Here is a 20787-nt window from a genome sequence, read left to right on the forward strand (position 1 = left end):
AGCCAATGTATTTTCTAACCTGTATTAGCTCTCAGACAAAAGAATCACATCAGGCTCCTAAGAAACTGGACCCTGGAGGCGGGTTTAGTGACACATGCATGTTATCCAGACACAGGAGTGGCAGGGGCAGAGGGCTTGAGGAGAGTTTGAGGTTAGCCTCGTCTCTACAGTGAATTTGAGCCAGACTGGACTGCACAGGCAGGTTCCATCTCAAAAACAAAAACTAACAGATGTTGGGCACATCTTCTTAGAACTACGTTTTGGTATTAAGATTTATTCTTCCAGAAGATGCAGTCTCTTGGATAGTGTGGCTGGAGTACAGATGAAATGACTGAGTGGAAGTTGAGGTTAATTATCGCACTCATCCGTTCCCTTTCAGAAAATTTACAAGGTACCTTGTGGTAAACAAGACTGATAAAGCCTGTTACCAAGTTATCTGAGCCTGACAGACAGAAGCTCGGGGGTAGATCCCCTGCCTCCATTGTTATTTCATCCAACATCTGGTTGTCAAACTCTGTCCAAGGAAATTATATAATTGGAGATCAATTTTACACCCTCACCACCTCCAAAAATGAAGAGATAACAATGACTTTTAGTATTCCCTCTATTGGTCAAGAGTACAGATAGCATAAGACTTACCGTCCATAGATCATGAAAAGGAAAATTATGAAATGAGCCAGGCGGATCTCTGTGAGTTCGAGGCCAGCCTGGGCTACCAAGTGAGTTCCAGGAGGGGCGCAAAGCTACACAGAGAAACCCTGTCTCGAAAAACCAAAAAAAAAAAAAAAAGAAATGAACAGATCAAGAAGGGTTAGCCCGGGTTGTATGTTCAGTGGCCACGTGTAATTTGCTCATCCGTCTAAAAGCAAGTTTAAGGGAACTAAATACAGAACATTAGCACCACCTGCAGGCCGAAGTCCATTTGAAATGTGAGGGAGATGAGTCATGATAAAGCTTGCTGGTAGAGGGGGCAGATGCCACTCAGCCCTGCATCCTCTGGTAGTACCCATGTGGATGCCCCCAGCCCTGCATCCTCTAGTAGTACCCATGTGAACACAAAATGCACACCAGATTTAGAAGGTTTAAAGTGGAGAGAAGGCTGTACAATGCCTTGAGTATAGTGTTTATATATTGATGTGTTAAAATGATATTTGTGATTACAGTATGTAAGGCTACTTCAATATTGATTATTAAAACTATTTTTTACCTACTTATTGTATCTACTAGAAATGTGGAAGTTCACAAACACACATAAACACACTAAATAAATAAAATAAATGTTTCAAAAAGTTGAAAGGATTTGTAAGATGGCTCAGCAAGTAAGGACATTTGCCACCAAAGCCTGACTTCCTGAGTCCAATCTCTGGGACCCACGTGATGGAAGGAGGGAACTAATTCCTGCAAGTTGTCTTCTAACCACCACCACATGTACACACACACACAGACACACACACACACACACACACACACACACACACACACACACACAAATAATATAGAAAAGACTAAACGAATGTACAAATGTGAAAGTCCATACCTAGCTCATATCATCTGTCTACTAGATAAGGCTGACCTCACCCCTACTTTTCAAAATGAGGGCCATGGACAGTGCTGCAGGATCTCATTCAGTACCTGGGAGCTGGTTAGAAACACGGACTCTCAGGACCCACCTCCAGCCTACCGAAGCGGAAGTGACAATAAGGAAAATCCTTGGGTGACTCGTGTGTATATTATGTTTGAGACTAGCTAACATAATCCAACCTCCTGGAGACTCAGAGTGATGGCTTGGCTGAGGTTATCTAGCTATCTCCCCTAAAACCTGATCCCCCAGTGGTCTTTAAAGTACTGCCTCCCTACAGTGGACCCACCGATCTCTTCAAGGGAAACATACACATGCTCACACAAGATTTCAACTGCTTCCCTAGGTTGGGGAGGAGGGCACTGAAAAAGAAAGAAGAAAAAGAAATAAAATATTTTTAGGTATGTAAGAAGGGATCACATTCTGAGGAATTTTCATAGTATGTTGCAGAATATTTCTTTAAACTGTGCGAAGATATGTCACTGTGATTGGTTTAATAAAGAGCTAAATGGCCAATAGCTGGGCAGGAAGAGGTTAGACAGGACTTCTGGGGACAGAAAGGACTTGAAGAGGAAAAAAGGTGGGTCGCCAGTCAGATGCAGAGGAAGCAGGGTATACAGAAGGAGAGGTAAAAGCCACAAGCCACATGGCAGCATGTAGATTAATAGAAATGGGCTAATTTAAGTTATTAAGAGCTAGTTAGAAATAAGCCTAAGCTAAGGCCAAGCTTTCGTAATTAATAAGAAGTCTCCATGTCATTATTTGGGAGCTGGCAGTACAGAGAAAGACTCATTACAATAGCGTATTCTGCATTTGTACAAATCCTTCGTGGTGTTTACATCATGAACCTGTGTTTTCTAAGCCCATTGCTACAAATAACTTACTCCCACCACCAAGAAAAAAAGGGTGCGAGTTTGGAGTAAAACATGTGTGTCCTAGCCAGTGAGTGAGTGAAGGCCCATAAAACTGATTCTTCCAAACTAGGTAGAAAAGAGGAGGAGTTGCCATTTTGATATGGGGCTCCTTCAGGAGCATCTTATTCACTGAAGGTCCGGGTTCTCACAATACTGTTAGCACACACAAAGCTTTGAAACAATGTTTGTCAGATGAAAAGATTCATTCTGCTAATAAGTTTCTATACCTTAGGAAAATATGCCACAGACAAATGCAAGAAAACACCATTGCCAAAATTAACACTGCATTTATGCCGAAAGTCCCTTGTAACTAAGAATATTATTGAGAGAAAACTCAGACCAACACGATGCTTGATGGTGAAATTACAATGTTGCACAGAAAGAGGAGGTTTCACTTGTAGTAATATTGGCCAATCATTCTAAGGGGAAGTCGCTTGAAAATCATTTCATTCATTTTACAGAGATCTTTTTATGACCTCAATCAAGTCTAATCAATTTCCAGTGTACAATGCATACAACCCACTACTTTCGCTCACAAAAGATCCCCTTTTTTGCATGCCAAATGGAAAATGTGGATTTCACTGAGGAAGTGAACTTCTGTGTTATATGAGTTGATTGTACCAAAGAGGATAGGAGGTGTGTTCACGAACTGGTGTTTAAATGATGTAAGTCAGGGAGGAAGGAAGGCTTGCCTCCCACTCTCTTCCTTACAATTGTCCCGTTTCCTCATGTTTTAGCCATTACTCATGTCATGTTTTGCCATTAACCTAAATAAAATAATGGGACTTCGATCCCATTTGCTATATAAAATAATGAACTCATGATGAACTAGTGAAGGGTGGCAGCCACAAAGAAATATTAAAATGGTAATAACAACACAAGTAATAGGCTTGAAGTTTAATCTCTATGTATCATTAATTTGGAGTGAGCATACACTGACAGCATTTCTTCTGTTCACGTCTTGGATTTATATGGACTGATTCATTCTTTGAGAACCCCTGTGTTAACACCAGGCACTGTTATGGGTGCCGGAAATACAGGTGGGAGTGAAGCAGCCCTTGCCTTGGGGGAGCGTTGTTTTAATGAGAAAAGACAAGCAGTGAGCACACACACGATTAAAGACAAGGCAAATCAGAATGTAATCAGACACAGAGGAGACGGGGGGGGGGGGGGGGGGGGGGGGTGAGGTGGTGGGGGGAGGTGTCTGTGGAGACTTTGAGCATAGACCCAGGAAAAGAAGGAAGAAACCTCATAGCTCCTTTGGGGAAGGGCAGCTTGGAGCACTGAGCCAGGCAGCCTCATCTCTTGAAGGTTGAGCAACACAGAGCCAGGGTGTCAGGAGTGAAGCAGACACTGTTAAGAATAGGAGGGAGTTGAGCATGGTGAGGCAGTCCTAGCACTCAGGATTGCAAATTCAAAGACAGCCTGAGCAAGACTATTAAATAAATAAAAGGAATAGGAAGACGTCCGAGAGGAACACCATGGAGTTGATTCTGAGTATGAGGAAAAAGCCACTGGGAGGATCCGAAGACTCATTTGTGATCTGATCATCACTGTTGCAGGGGATCATTCAGCTGCTACACTGCAAACCAAAGCAGGAATGTGAGACTCCTTGGAATTTTTCATTGTGCTGATGCTAGCCAGAGATGCTGATGACTTGGACCAGGATGTTGGAGATGGTGCCGGAGATAATGAAATAGCAGCGAAGCCAACACGTGTTTGTGAAGGTGAAACTAACCTGACGTGCCGGTAGATTGGATATGGTGTTTGAGAATGATGAGCAGAATTCAAGCTTTGTAAACAACCTGACATATCGATGCCACTTTCGGGGAAAAATGACATGAATATACTTGAGTTAGTGAGACAGGAGAAGGATCAGTTTGGGTTTAGAATTTTCTTTAAGTCCTGAGGATTGAACTTAGGACTTCACACATACAAGGCGGGCACTCCACCACTAAGCTACATTCCCAGCCCTAGAAATAAATTTAAAATGTTTAAATGTATTCATTCTTTTAAATTGGGTAGATGAGAACAGAGGTCAAGGGGAAGGTTAAGGTGAGAGTCTCTGGCACAGTGTCAGTCTCTGGGACTCCACAAGACCCCCAAAGGACAAGTGTAGATGGAGAGAAACAGAGTTGGGGGGCTGAGTCTTAGCAGAGCCAAACAAAATGGCTGGGTTTTATTTAACCATCCAGATGTTTAGAATTGTCACCCAACTAAAATGGCTGTCCCTTTATTCTACATGCCAAGTGCCTGCACTCCTCACTAGACACTTTGTTCTGGTGGGTTCCCAATAAATATTTGATGGATGAATGAGTGAGTGAGTGAATGAGAGACCAAGCAATGTATGGAGGGGTCACCATTATCAAGGCAGGAAAGTTTGGAGGACCACACCTGGCACCTGTCTCCAGTGCCTGTCAATCACTGTTCTGCCTGCTTTAAGGAAAGAGCTTTGGAGGGGAATGGGCCGTAAGGCTCACCAGATTCAGGGATCTTTCTTTTCTAGGGGAAGCCTGGAATTCATAGTAAGACTGTCACTTGAGGCTGGAAAATGGACAGGGGAGTGATTAACCCCCTCAGACCTCAAATTTTTATTGCATGGTCTTTTGTGACTGGTTCCGTCCCTTAGCATGCACTCAAGGAGCATCTGTGTTGTGATATGTCATGGTGTATAGTTCACATCGCTGAACATTTCATTACATGTATATACTGCTTTTAAGATCTAGCCATGCATAGAGGCCCTCTGACGTGTTTGATCATCATGGATAATGCTGCTATGAACATTTACACATTTTTATGTGGATGGATGTTTTCTGTTCAGTGGGCTTAAGCCTAGGAGTGGAAGTGTTAGAGCCAATAACCACACTGCTTAACTTCGTAAAGGACTTTCAGATCATTTTTCCAGGCTCATGATGCTCCTGAGTGTGTGGGGTTTTAGATTTCCCACACTTTGGCTAACACTGGTTTTTGTTTCGTTTTTCTTATTCTAGTCTCCTTGGTGACCATAAACTAGCACATCCTTTAGGTTTTCATTAGATTTCCCAGATGTATAACAGTGTTGGGATCTTTTGATGTACCTATTGTCCATGTGTGCATTTTTTTTTTCATTATTCCATCACAGCAAATAGACTGCTTGAGATCCTATTTCCTATCATTTGGTTGGGCTTGTATTTTTTTTTTCTTTCTTTTTTTTTTTTTTTTTTTCAAGACAGGGTTTCTCTGTGTAGCTTTGCGCCTTTCCTGGAACTCACTTGGTAGACCAGGCTGGCCTCGAACTCACAGAGATCCACCTGCCTCTGCCTCCCGAGCGCTGGGATTAAAGGCATGCGCCACCACCGCCCGGCGGGCTTGTATTTTTAACATCAAGTCAAACTGACAGTTGTTACACTTTTCCATAACACGAAGATCTCAAAAGAGTTGAATACTCCATCCTATCGCTTGTTATCCAATATTTTATCTCAACTTTATTTTTCATGCTTTTAAAAATGGTCATTATTAAGGTTTTACTAAACCAGTGTTTGCTTAGAAATGTAAGTAAACACTCATATTTACAATTTCCATTGCTTTCTGCTACGCTCGGAACCTTGCTCTATCTTTCTGGAACATGATTTTCTTCTTCCAGAACGTAAGCTGAAACATTTGAAAATAAAAAATAAAAAGAATGTATTCAAGGCTTTGTGGTGCACACCTTTAATCCCAGCACTCTGGAGATAGTAGAGGCAGGTGGATCTCTGTGAGCTCCAGGCCAGCCAGGGCCACATAATGAGACCCTGCCTCAAAAAACAAACAAAAAACAAAACAAAACAAACAAACAAAAAACTTATAAGGGTTAAGTTGAATTTCCTCTTTTTTTATTTATGCTTTTGTTCTTGAATGATATTTTCTTTTGTATAAAGTTTTATTAACAGTTCCTTGGCTTTAGTATTTTGTAATCATAATCCATCATGCTTCTTGTTTTGCTGCTATTAATCTAACATGTGTGCTACTGACTGATTTCTCTTTCTTCTCTGCCTGCATTTAGTATGCATTATGACCTGTGTTCATGTGTTGTTTCTGAAATTCTGTTTCACACCTATATCTGGATGACTATTTTTATCTGTTCTGCTCCTTTTGTTATGTTTCTTAAATATTGATTCACTTTTTTTTTGAGACTGGGTCTCTCTCTATGTAATCCTGGCTGGCCTGGAACTCACTCTGTAGACCAGGCTGGCCTCAAACTCACAGAGATCTACCTGATTCTGCTCCCCAAGTGCTAGAATTAAAGGTGTGTGCCATCATGCTAGGCTAAAAGTCACATTTTTTAATCAATTTGGAAATTTGATTAAACATTCTCAGACATTTCATTCTCAAACTTTATCTGTTCCACAATCTTCTCTCTTTCTGGCCTTCTAGTGACACCTCTCTCTCTCCCCCTCCCCTCTTCTCCCTCCCACTCTCCCCCTCCTCTCTCTCCCTTCCTCTCCTTCTTCCTCTTCCTCTCCACTCTTTTCTATATTTTTTATCTTCTTGCTGTCTTTCATTTTACATCTCTATCAATTAGTGTCACTTTCTGGTCACTATTCATGCTATTTCTTGTCAGATCATATGCTAGTCCCCAGGCCACAATCTCTATTTTCACTCTCTGTAATTAACTTTTTTTTTTTTCAAGTTCTATTTGACTTTATAAAACTCGCCTGGTCTTGGGCTGGTGGTGTGGCTCAGCGGGTCGAATGCTTGCCTAGCGTGCATGAAGCCCTGGGTTCGATCCCCAGCACTACTCAAACCAGCTATACTAATACACGGCAGTGATCCCAGCACTCGAGAGGTCGAGGCGGGAGGATCAGAAGTTCAAGGTCGCCGGGCGGTGCTGGCGCACGCCTTTAATCCCAGCACTCGGGAGGCAGAGCCAGGCGGATCTCTGTGAGTTCGAGGCCAGCCTGGGCTACCAAGTGAGTTCCAGGAAAGGCGCAAAGCTACACAGAGAAACCCTGTCTCGAAAAACCAAAAAAAAAAAAAAAAAAAAAAAAAAAAAAAAAAGTAAAGAAAAGAAGTTCAAGGTCATCCTCAGCTACCCAGCGAGTTCAAGGCCAGCCTGGAATACATGAGACCCAGTTCCTTGATCCTTCTCCTCCCCTCCCTGCAAAACAAACCTTGCCTGGTCTTTTCCGGAAGAGTGCCTTCTTTTCTAAGGTTTTGGTTCTTTCTGTGTCATTTTAAACATCCTCACCCTCATCGTGTTTGCTTCCGGGTTTTCATTCTGTCGTCTCAGTTCCGGTGTGCAGTATTCCTGAGTGTGGGGCTCGGAGCAGACCGCTTCCCCGTGGATTCTGCTGCAAACCTCTCATCTTGAGCTCTGACAGTGTCTTCCGAGCGGCATTTGCTCATGGCAGACAGGAGTATCAGCAGCTTAAACTGATGTTTATGGTGTCGTAGTTTTAACCTAGAAAGACCAGTAATGACGGGATATAGTATGTTTACTCCAGACAGAACTGGTATGAGGAAGAAAACCAAGAGTCCCCACCCCCTATATTGCTTCTGCTCCTGTGTTACAGTTTACCCAGAAGCCTTTGGATGGCCCCAGGCTTGTATGGAAAGAGGGGCTCCATTCCTATGGTCCCGCACAGGGGTTCGACTCCTCCTCCCAGACTAGGTCACTGATGGAATCCAGGTCTGAAGTTAGCGACATCTTGTGCCTCCCTAAGTCCTTTACCCTCCCTGGTCAGCTCTTCTGAATGCTCATCATCAACCTCCCCAAAGCTTCAGTTAAAGCCAAATGGTCAGCTTACATCAAAGATTGGAGCTGAAGCTCTTTTATGATACTTCTCCTCAAACACACTCACTCTGCCATGCTGCTGTCTGGTCTTCCGTTCCGATAGAAACGACCGTGGGATTCACAGTTACAGGGAACTGTAAGACAATGCACTTTCCCCTTGGATCACATTTGATTCACTGCTCTTGAAAGGCAAAACTGCCAAGATGGAACTGATGTAGGGTTTCGAGAACATGTGTCTTCTTCTGCCTGGGCCTCCTGCCAGCTTGTTAAAACCTTCCAGAGGAGTAGCTGTTACCTGCCTTAGCATGGGAAAATAGGCCGGGGCAAGAGGCAGAGGAAAAGAAGATGCATTATGCATTCACTCCAGTGGAAAAGCAGATGTTTCATGCATTCACTCCAGTGGAAAAGAGGATGCAGCATGCATTCACTCCAGTGGAAAAGAAGACGTAGCATGCATTCACTCCAGTGGAAAAGAGGATGCAGCATGCATTCACTCCAGTGGAAAAGCAGATGCAGCATGCATTCACTCCAGTGGAAAAGCAGATGCAGCATGCATTCACTCCAGTGGAAAAGAAGACGTAGCATACATTTACCAACTGAAGGTACAAGTATCCAGGGCAAAGGTCAGGACAGCATTTAAAACCTTCAGTCAAACAGGAATGGGGTGTCCTGGAGCGTGAAAAGACACTGTGCATCTGGGAATAAACTGGAACCATCCAGTGTGCACTGCTCTCATCCAGGAAGAAAACTCCTAAGGCAAAACTTTTATAAACCCAAACAACACAATGTTACACAGAACTAAAAGGAAATGTAGTACCAAGCCGTGCAAAGACATGGTAGAACTTTAAATGTGTGTCCAAAGGCTAGAGAAAATAAGCCGAAATGATCACATACTCTATGATCTGACCCTGTGACATTTTGGAATTAAAAAGGGGGGAGAGATGGGAAGACTATGAGTGGGAGATGGATAAGAAGAATATCATTGGTTCACAGGGTAGCAGAGATGGAGAACAGGCAGAACACAGAGTTTAGGTCAGTGAGAGTATTCTGCTGCTCTAACAGTGAATGTGGGGCGTGGTACACTTGTCCAAACCATTCAAACAGACAGCACTAAGGGGACAAGCCAGTGGGGCATGGTGGCACATGCCTGTAGTTCCAGCACTCAGAAGGCAGAGGCAGGAAGATCACTGTAAATTTGATGTCAGCCTGTCAACATAACAAAGAGAGCTAGGGCTATATACTGAGATCCTGTCTAAAGAATAACAATAATGTAAGTAAACCCCAGTATAAACTCTGGGTTGTAGTTAATGGTATTAACTACGAATTATAATATCAATTGTAACTAACTATAAACTGTAAATAATTATATCAATATTTACTCATCAATTATAACGAACTACTTGTGATGGTTCGTTTCAATTGTCAACTGGCCACAGTCTAGAATCACCTGGAAAGAGAACATCAGTGAGGGATTGTCTGGACATTCAGTGATGCAGGAAGACCCAGCCCACTGTGGGTGGCACCATTCCCCAGGCTTGGGATTCTGGACTGTATAAGAGTGGAGAACGTGCGCTAAGCACAGTGAACAAGCTTGTATTCATTGCTCTCTTGGCTGTGGACGTGACTTCATGTTCCTGCCTGGACTGTAACCTGGAACCGTGAACTAAAATAAATCCACTCTCTCCTAGGTTGCTTTTCACCAGAGTATTTTATCACAGCAGCAGAAAGAAAACTAGGACTGTACTCTAACAGATACTAACAAGAGAGAGAACAAGAGAGCTTCTGGGCGCTCTGTAAGCTGTTTTCCTACAAACATAGATGTCCTTTGAAAAACATCATGTCTGTGAATGTTAAGAACAGTGAATGAACAAATCTGAAGACTTGTGCTATTGGAAGGGCTGTACGTGGGAAGAATTCCTAAGGGAGGAGTCGAGACCCGTGGCATTAAAAAGTCTAAGAGTGTCTTCCTTAAATAGTTTCTTTTAGTGAGTGTGAGTCTACCATCCTCAAGATTTTAGCCTTCCAAAGAAGCGTCAACTAGGGGAAATAGCCACATGATGCTTCTTCCAGTAGCCCAGGAATGGGACCACTGCCTACATCACAGGACACCAGGGAAAAGGACCATCTGCAAACATTACCAGATGCAGGTCTCACCCCCCAGCAAATTCTTCAAAGGCCAGCAAGGACTCCATTGTACTCTTCAGCACCAGTGAATTAAACCCGTATCACACTCATTTGCATTTATTTTGCATGTAAGCCCATATCATAATATCATATTGATTTGCATTTATTTTGCATGTAAAGCCCATATCATAATATCATATTGATTTGCATTTATTTTGCATCTTTGTTGTTTTGCTGCTGGGGACTGAACCCAGTGTTTCACACACGCTAAGCATACATGCTTCTGCTGAGCCACACTTCCAGCATGAGGCTTCTTCTCTTTTTGATAGGCCCATAATATTCATTACTGGTGAGATTTTGAACAACTTAAGTTGAGTTCTCTCTCCTGGATTCCTCTATAAAATGGATGTAACTAGCTCCGACCTCAGGAGGACCGGGCTAAGTAATTCAACGTGTCAGACATTTGCAACAGGGCCCAGTGATTAGAAGGCATCACATGTGTATTAGCTATTGTCTACAGCTGAGTGTGCAAGCTGCTTTCTACAGGAACTTTTCATTTCTCCTGAAGATTTCCAAGTGATTTCCACACCTAAAACCTCAGTGCTGACTCTCCCCCAGAGCATCTTCTCTGTTTCAGGGTTTGTGTCTTCCCTGTGCCCACGTACATACAGGACACCTGCTTCAGGGTGCATGAGACAATTCCCTGCCTGCCAGATATATGTCTCCTCATGGTTATCTTATCAAAAAGGTATGTGTAATTGTTCATGTGTGTGCTTACGCATGTGCAGGCCGTAGGTCAGTGGTGAGTGTTTTCCTCAATCACTCTCCACTTTATATTTTTATTTATTTGGGTTTTGTTGTTGTTGTTGTTGTTGGGGTTTTTTGTTTTGTCTTTTTTTGTTTTGGTTTGGTTTGGTTTGGTTTTTTTTAGTTTTTCTTTTTTGAGACAGGGTTTCTCTGTGCAGCTTTGGAGCCCTTCTTGGAACTCACTCTGTAGCCCAGGCTGGCCTCGAACTCAGAGATCCGCCTGCCTCTGCCTTTCACGTGCTGGGATTTAAGGCGTGCACCACCACCTCCCGGTTTTATTTTTTATTTATTTGTTGGTACAAAGTCTCCCACTGAACCCTACATTCACAGAGGTCACTGATTCAGCTAGCCTGGGTGGCCAGCAAGCCATTCAAAGGTTGTCCTCAGCAAGCCACCTCCAAGGATGGTCCTTCTGTCTCCAGCCCTCCAGTGCTGGGATCACAGGCACATACTGCAGGCCCCACTTTCTTTTGTGGGCATTAAGGATGACACTCAGGGCCTCACAACCACACAGTAAGCACTTTACAGACTGAGCTACCTCCTTAGCCTTGCTTATCATTCTACCGAGAGAGGAACTCCCCAGGGAAGAGTCCAGGTTTCACACCTGCTAATACATCCCCCCAGAGTCTGGCAGAGGACATGTAAGATTCTGCCTATAGCAAAACAAAAAATGACTTGAAGGAGCATGGTGGTGTATGCAGGGGAGAAAAAAACATCCCAGAAACGTGAAAGGTGCAATTAGGGGAAGAAGTAAGAGGAAGTCACATGAGACCTCAGAACATACTGACATGAGATGTATTGTGTGAGTGTTCAGAGCAATGGCATCCATGACAGACCTGGGCCCAGACATGAGAACCCACCTACCCATAGAGCTCGTCAGGTATGGTAACCCCAATTCTTTCTCTATCCCCTACCATGGCTGCTTCCCCAGATGAGTACTGTTCTCTCCTTTAGCATCTTTCTGGTGAGACGGAGCACCCATTAGGCAAGACTTGGACTTGGAGAGCCAAATAACTCATAGACACCAGTAATCACAAAGTCCACATCCTGCTTACCAGCCATATCAGTTTGATAAGGCTATCCTCACAAAGTGCCACAACCAGGCTGCTTAAGCAATTGGAAGCATCTGGTAGGTCCTTGGCTCATAGAGAGGAAGTAACTTAGAGCAGGGTAGTAGCGATCGAGGGAAGAGAAATGATCAGATTATCTTTTTCTGGCTGGACAGATAGTGTAGAAGTTAAGGGCACTAGGTGCTCTTGCAGAGGACCTAGGTTCAGCTCCCCGCACCCTCATGACAGCTCACAATGGTCTCTAACTCCAGTCCCAAGGCATCCAATGCCTTCTTCTGATCTACACATGTCATACATGTGGTACACCTATACACATGCAGGCAAAATAGTCATATGCATACAATAATAAATAAATTTTTGACATATATATCCTTTCTAACACATTTTGTGAAATAGTAAAACATATAGCAGTGCATGAAACATAGCTATGCAGTTTAACAATTATTACAAACCCCTCTGTATGCTCCCTTCCCCAACACACACTTCACTTCCTTGTAAGCATCTGACCCTGGTGACTTGTTTTCCTGCTTTGCTTTAGTTTTTGAACTTTAAGTAAATAAACTTTTATAGGGTGCACTTATATCTCTTTTCTCCATGCTGTATTTGTGAGTTACATGTAGCTGTGGAGTGGATGGTGTGAACACGCCTCCCTGTGTTCATCCGTTCTCTTGGGAAGACTTAGGACTCCTTCCAACTTGAAGGGAAATGGCCCTTGAATATTCTTGTGTGTACTTCTTGTTGGTTTTTTTGTTTGTTTGTTTTGTTTTTCAGATTCATATTGTTTTTTCCCAGTACTGGAGATTTTAAATCCCAGTCTTGGAGCCACATATTAGGTAAGTACGCTGACACTGAGCTATATTCCTATATCCCCAAGTCAATCAATCTCTCTCTCTCTCTCTCTCTCTCTCTCTCTCTCTCTCTCTCTCTCTCCTCTCTCTCACATCTATCTATCTATCATCTATCATGTATCTATCTATCCCCCTCCTGCTCTTATTTATTGTGTGTGTGAGTGTGTGTGCCGTGCACGGTTCATGTGTGGACAAAGGACCACTTGCTGGAGTCTATCCACTCCTCCACCATGTGGGTCCTGGAGAATGGGGATGGAACTCAGGGTGTCAGGCTTGATGGCCAGCTCCATCACCCCAAGTCATCTCATTGACTCCCAGCTCTCTTTTCACTTTGGATTTTGAGGTAGTGTCTCACGGAGTCACCCATGTTTCTACTGAAATCACTCCATGGCACCAGCGGGCCTAGAAACTTGTGATCCTTCTGCCTCGGTGTCTCAAGTAGCTGGGATTAGAGGCCTACACTGCCGGGTCTGGTATGTGTACATTTCTCTGTCTCACTGTGGAGCAGGTTCACTAGGTTGTAGAGTTTGATGTCCTCAGTTTTAACTGATCAAGGCAGACCTGCCCTCCCAAGGGGTTTCAACAGGTCCTTCTGCCCTGCCGTGTTCCACAGAACTTTTATACTCGGGACTTGAGTTAGTCAAAGTTCAGTCATGTTGATGTGTGGCTGTATTTCATTATGGTTTTGATTGACAGTTCCTTGACTGTTAATGTGATAGGTTCCTTTTGCTTATACTTACTAGTAATTTGAGTACCTCTTGGGGGAAGTGATAGCTAAGTCTTTTCTCCATATTGGTTTGTCTGTCTTTTTAAAATGGATTTACATGATATGATTCTATTTGGGAGTATGCCTGTAGCAAACACCTCTCCCCTTACTTGTGCCTGTATTTCATCTTCTAGTGTCTTCTCATACAATGAAGACTGTAATTTTAATGGTTCAGGGTATATTCATGTTTTTCATCAACTTGATTTCTACATCTTGAATAAGAACCCTCCTGGCCCCAAGAATATTCCTCTATATCACCTTCTACAAGATTATTTTTTCCAAGACTCAGAATTGAACCTGGGGCCTTAAGAAGGCTGGACAAGTGTTCTACTACCTTGTATTCCCAGACCAGGCTTCATTTCCACGGGCAGCCCAGGCTGGCTTCTAACTGCATCAGCCTGCCTCAGCCTTCTGACTGTTGGGGTTACAGGCATGTGCCCCGCGCCTGGCTATCCTCCTGAATGTTTCACATCACCTTTCAAACTAGGTCTTTAGTTCTCCTGGAAAGGATTTTTATGAAGCACCTAAGAGAAAGGAGCCATTTCTTTCTACCTTCAACTCTACCTCCACCTTGGTTTCTGTCTCGACCCTAGCTCCTCTTCCTGCTTGTTCATCCTTCCTCCACTGATGAATCGTACAATCTCAGGCATCCGTCAAGTGTTCACATGTGTGGGACCTAAATCTGAGCTCTCTGTTTGTCCCTCTGCTGTTTCCCTGTGCCCGTGTTCCACACGAATACAATTACTGTTTGTCTTGGCATCTCAGGGAGCAAGTCTTCCAAACTGACTTCATCTGCAAGAGATTCTTGGCTCCATTTCACCTTCCCTACTTCTGCATAAATTTTAGGATCATCTTGTTAAATTTCAGCAAACAACTGGGCTTTGATTTTATGAGATTTATTTCATAATCCAGTTTGGAGAGAATTATCATCTGAATCATGTTTCACCTTCCAGTTTATGAGCTTCTCGCTTCTTTTGAACACATTTTCTTTTAATATCAGTCATGTTTTATTATGTTTTAGTTAAGTTTTATAAACTTTTTATTAGAATTTATTATTCCTAGACACATGATGTTTTATGACACTATAAACTGTACCTTTGAAACATTTGTTTTCTGTTTATTGCTGGGAAATAGAAAAGGCAACATTTAAAAGTTGGTTTTTGTCTTAGGCAATCTCACTGAACTCTTTTCCTAGCCCCAATAGCTTATCTGTGACCATGCCGCATAGCATCTTCAAATAGAAAGAGTTTCCTTTCTCACTTTTCAGTCCTTATTCCTTTTTTTCTTTTTCCCCTTTGTTAAGATGCCTTAAAGTCTTGAGCAAAACACTGCAGGTCATTGGATTTGCATTCACATTTTGAAGGTCCAGTGATCTGGCTATTTTATGTTAGCAAGACACAAGCTATAGTCATCCAAGAGGAGGGAATCTTGATTGAGAAATTGCCTCCATAAGATCGAGCAGTAGGTAAGCCTGCAGAGAATTTTCTTAATTAACGATCAATGAGGGAGAGTCCAACCCAAAAATTGTGGATGGTGCCATCCTAGGCTAGGTGGTCCTAGGTTCTATAAGAAAGCAAGCTGAGCCAGGCGATGGTGGTGCATGCCTTTAATCCCAGCACTCAGGAGGCAGAGGCAGGCGGATCTCTGTGAGTTTGAGGCCAGCCTGGTCTCCAAAGCGAGTTCCAGGAAAGGCGCAAAGCTACAAAGAGAAACCCTGTCTCAAAAAACAAAAACAAAAAAAAAAAAAAAGAAAGAAAGAAAAGAAAGCAAGCTGAGCAAGCCAGGAAGCAGCTCCCCTCCATGGCCTCTGCATCAGCTCCTGCCTCCAGGTTCTTGCTCTATTTGAGTTCTTGCCTGACTTCTTTCAATAATGAACAGCAATGTGAAATCTTAAGCCAAATAAACCCTTTCCTCCCCAGGCATCGTAGTCAGGGTGTTTCATTGAAGCAACAGTAGCCCTAACTAAGAATCAAAGCAACAGGATTTACTGACAGGTTGTATTTGGAATGTGAGAGAAAGTCTGGAATCAAGGTTAAGTTCAAAGTTTAGGGCCTGAGTAACTGAAAGCACACCATGGCTATTGACTGCAGGTGTGGTCAGTGGCTAAGCATGCCAGTGCTGCCAGTCAAATGAAGAAAGACCAAGGTATTGATCAATACTGAGTGTAGTGATCTTCTCCAAAGATCTAACAGAGTAGTTTTTCACTTTTGAAATCACTCTTTTGTGAGGATTTAAACATACACAAATGCCCAAAAACATACACAAAAAACAGGGTTCCATGCCTGGCTTCTAGTTCAGTCACCGGCCTGCAAAGGCGGCTTCTTCAATCATACACTTCATTCTCACTAAAATTCAACCCCAAAACTATAGGGGCAGTTTTCCTCCAGACTCAACCACTCCTCCTGCTCCTGCTACACACACACACACACACACACACACACACACACACACACACACACACACACAATTTTGAATCTTTTCCCAGGTCATTTAGCTAAAGAAGAAACTACCAAAAAATGACCTTTCTGGAAGATACCATAGAAAGGTCAACTGTGTCTGTGTCCCTGTCTTAGACACAGGGACACAGACACAGTTGACCTTTTCTATTGCTGTGAAGAGACACCAGGACCATGGTAACTCTTAGAAAGAAAAACATTTAATTGGGGCAGCTTACATTTTCAGAGGTTTGTCCATTATTATCATGGTGCAACATGGCGGCCTGCAAGCAGAAATGGTGCTGGAGAAGGAGCTGAGTGTCTTACATATTGACTTGCAGGCAACAGGAAGTGGTCTAAAACACTGGGCATGGTGTGAGCATATATGAGACCTCAAAGCCCACCTCCACAGTGACACACTTCCTCCAACAAGGCCATACCCACTCCAAAAAAGCCACATCTCCTAATAGTGCCACTCCCTTTGGAGGCCATTTTCTTTCAAACCACCACAGTCCCTATTGAGTTAACCTAAGAACAAACAAAACAAAATGAAAAACACCAATGGAGTGTAACCACTGCAGAAGGGACCCTGATCATACAGAAAAGCCTCATTTTTTCTGCTGGAATGGCCATGTGGCCATCCCTTCTCACCTAGCAACAAACCTTTGAATGTCCCAGCACCAGGAAGCAAGTTATAAAAGCTGTGTATTTTTTATTTATTCATTTTTATTTATTCTTCTCTCATACATTACATCCTGACCATAGTTTCCCCTCCCTCCACTCCTCCAAGCCCAGCCCACCACCTCCCCTCTACCCTAGATCCACTCCTCCTTCATTTCCCTTCAGAAAAAAAAGAAGGCTTTGGGACCCTTTTCCTCCTACTGGGTTGCCTCATCCAATCTTGATATGCAGGTATGTGCTAGTCTTATTGTGTTGTTATAACTTGTTATGTTATGCTCCGTTGATATCCCTGCCCTTTTCTGAAAAGCTGTGCATTTATGTACATAGACTATATATTCTAATATATGCATATATATATATATTCTTCCTAGACGTTTATGTAGAATTAATGTCATTGATTCTCTACTTTACGTGTTTAGTTATACACATTATCAATATCCTAAGAAAACTATTTATTTGTGTTATGTGGTCTGCCTTTTTTTTTCTTTTAATCAATATAGACATTCATGTTTTCATAGCTGTTTGTTATCTTAAGTATTTTAAAGCCAGCTTCCTTCTGCCTTTAAGATAAGATGTTGAGACAGATGAAGGGAACGCACCTCACCCTGGGCAGCTGTTAGCATCGTCTCAGCTAGCTAGAATGTGTGAAGACAGCTGTCAGTGTGGACCTGGTTCTGTAGTGAGTGTAATTCCTGATGTTCACATTTCTGAAAGTCAAGGCTTCTTAGACTATGTGAGCTGTGATCTCTTTTCATCTGAGAAATTTTCATACAGCCCCAGAAATTTTCACAGTTATAAAAATCAAATGCTTAGTAATAATAAATCATAATTTAATTAAAAAATTATTTGGCATAAATATAACTTTATAATTTGTTAGAGAAGAGCACGAGACTGGAGAGATGACTCAGAGGTTAAGAGCACTGGCTGCTCTTCCAGAGGACCCTATTTGATTCCAGCACCCACATGGTGCCTCACAACCATCTGTAACTCCAGTTCCAGGGGATCTGATGCCTTCTTCTGGGGCTCACAGGCACCAGGCACAAATGTGGTTCACAGACATATATGCAGGCGACATACCCATACACATAAAATTAAACAAAAAGCATAATTAATCTTGGCTGAATATTTGATACCGCAGGCCAGAGAGCAACATATTTCAGAGTTGGTAAACAGTTCTGTTTTATAGTCATCAATATTGAGAATACTGCTTTGCATAGTAAAAAAATAAAACGGCAGAGGCAAGCTTAGGGCTGTTTCAGAACTGTTGGGAATTTTGTCCTAATCTCAAGCCAGAATTCATTTAATGATTTTATTAAATGAAACTCAAGCCAGCAATTTTTAAAAGCAAACATTCTAACATAACACAACCCAAAGATAGAGGAATTTGATATTTATATTCTGAGGGATGACAAGTATGAAAAAGATAAATTCCCTATAATTTTTAATTGTGTGTGTGTGTGTGTGTGTGTGTGTGTGCCAAGCACTCACACGGGCACACATAAGGTTGTGTGCCCAAGGAGACTGGAGGCATGAAGTTCCCTTGGAGCTGGAGTTACAGGGGGCTGTGAGCTGGGTGCTGGGAACCAAACTTGGATCCTCTGGGAAAGCAGGAAGTGCTTCTAACTGCTGAGCCAAGTTTTTCTTTCCAGGCCCAAGGTCTTTGTTTTCTATAATTAAATCATGTGTTTCCATGAGAAAAGCAGATAACTCTATACAATAAAAGTACTGCGATTCACAGTGTGTACCAGTGTCTGCACAGGGGTGTTCCGGGCAGCATTCTTTAGCACTGTGGGTGAGACAGCAGAAACAGTACAAAGTGTGCTCAGAACCAGGGCTGCAGTGAAGTCGAACCATACAACACTGGCAAACACGGCAGAAACACCGCAGAGTCATGGAGAATTTGGTTTTTCTTTTTAGATTAATTTTTGGTCATTGCACATTCAGAAACCTGACAAAGGCGAGGAGCACCCCGAGTCACCCCAGCTGCAGCCACTGACAGAGGAAGGAGTAACGAATAGCTTGACAGCGGAGATAAGAAGGGAAGCCGGGGAGCCCAGAAAGCTGAGCGCTGATAAAAGGCCTGGAGGAGCCAGAGAGCCTGCACTCTGTGGTTGCTAGAGGAGTTGGAGAAAGCTGTCAGGTCTTCAGGACCAGAGTCTCAGACACCACACTGAGAGCATTAACACTGCTGTCACCAAAGGGCCCAGGGGACTCCACAGCCAAGACCTGCATCAGATTGTCATATAGGGTGCCACTTGCCACTGTGTCTGCTTGTCTGCTGCCACCACTCCTTAAAAATGACAGACACGGAGGGAAACTGAAAGCTGCTAAACATCTGAACTCAAAGACCTTCTTGCCTACCCCCTGAATGCTACCCAGGTGGAGGAACAGACCCCTCAGGCAGCTGCCAGTGGCAATTTTAAGTACCTGTTGTGTAACAGTTTCCTTTAAGATTAAACATTCCCTCCTGCAGGGCGCTCCTTAAGCAGGAAGGCAAACAACTCAACATAGCTTCAGGAAGTCCCTGAAACTGACCAGATTCACTAGGCCCCTCCCTGCCAGAGTAAGCAGTAAAAGCAGAGCTTCCTGAGCTCAAAGAAGATTCTCAGAGGAGAGAAGCTGCAAAGACTCTCAGACCAGACCAGCTTGACTGGAAGAAGCCAAAGCCAGCCAGCCACTCTGGAAAAGGTTTAGACCAACTGAGGCACCTGGAAAGGACACTCTCCAACCTGTTGAGCTGCCTGTAGGCTGTGCAGTTGCACTCCAGGTTCCCAGCTTTGTGAGAGTCACCCATGCTGGGGTAAGCCCTTGGTGATGCAGCTGTCTTTGAGTTATTTCTGCTCCTGTAGGCACCTCTCATCCATATTCCTGTAAGTAACCCAACAAAACTCATTGGTTCACCAAATTGGACTTTGGTGGTTTCAGTACATTGGTCCATCATGGATTCCTTACCTGGAGTGAGTACACTGTGTTGTGTCTTCCCAGGGAAAGTATTGTCACACAACACGGAAGGGACTCTAGCCAGCCTGAACATAGCCAACGTGGCTCTGGCAGGCCTTGCCCTTCTCCCCATTCCCTCTGCCTTGCTAAAAACCATTAGATTGCATTCCTAGAGCTAGCCACCAAGGTCTCTTCCCTTATTTGGCCATTTCCTCCTCCTGAGGCTGACTATCAAGGTCCAGCTATCGAAGTATTGAAGTCCAGCAATCAAAAGCTCCCTTTGGTCCAACTAATTAACATACCCAATTAAAATTAAACACCCCCTCCTATCATGGGGTTTCCCCTTTTATCTTTATAAACCGCCATTTTCCTGTGGGTCACACCTGTCTCCTCTCTATCCAGAGGCAGTCCTTTGTCCCTCCCGGATAAATATCCCTGCCCCCTCTTCTTTGTCCCCTTCCCTTCTTTCTAGTCCTCTGTCTCCTGTCTTTGTCTCTTATTTCCTGCTCTCTGTCCCTCTGGGGCAAATAAATCTCCTTTGTGCTGAGAACTTGGTCTTGGGGGGTCCTGAGCCGATACCAATCCTTTTGAACAGCTTTCAGTGTGTTTAGTCTTCATAATTATTAATGCCAACAGCCTCATGGCATCCTGTTGGTACTATGTTAGTTGTAAGGGTCCAAGGAAACGCTGAAGGAAGACCCCAGACTTAAATAGTATGTAAGAGCAAAGAGCGTTTATTAATATTCCAGCATGCATGCGGGGTCATTCACCTCTACAAATGGCGACGACCCTAAGAAGGGTGTGCAGGCTCCTTGTGAGCACAGCTAGGGGGATTTCAGAAATAGTTAGGTCATCTAAAATATGATTGGTT

The sequence above is a fragment of the Peromyscus californicus genome, unplaced genomic scaffold (genome assembly GCF_007827085.1).
Source record: "Peromyscus californicus insignis strain IS unplaced genomic scaffold, ASM782708v3 Scaffold_13__1_contigs__length_99412109, whole genome shotgun sequence".
NCBI classification, from domain to species: Eukaryota; Metazoa; Chordata; class Mammalia; order Rodentia; family Cricetidae; genus Peromyscus; species Peromyscus californicus.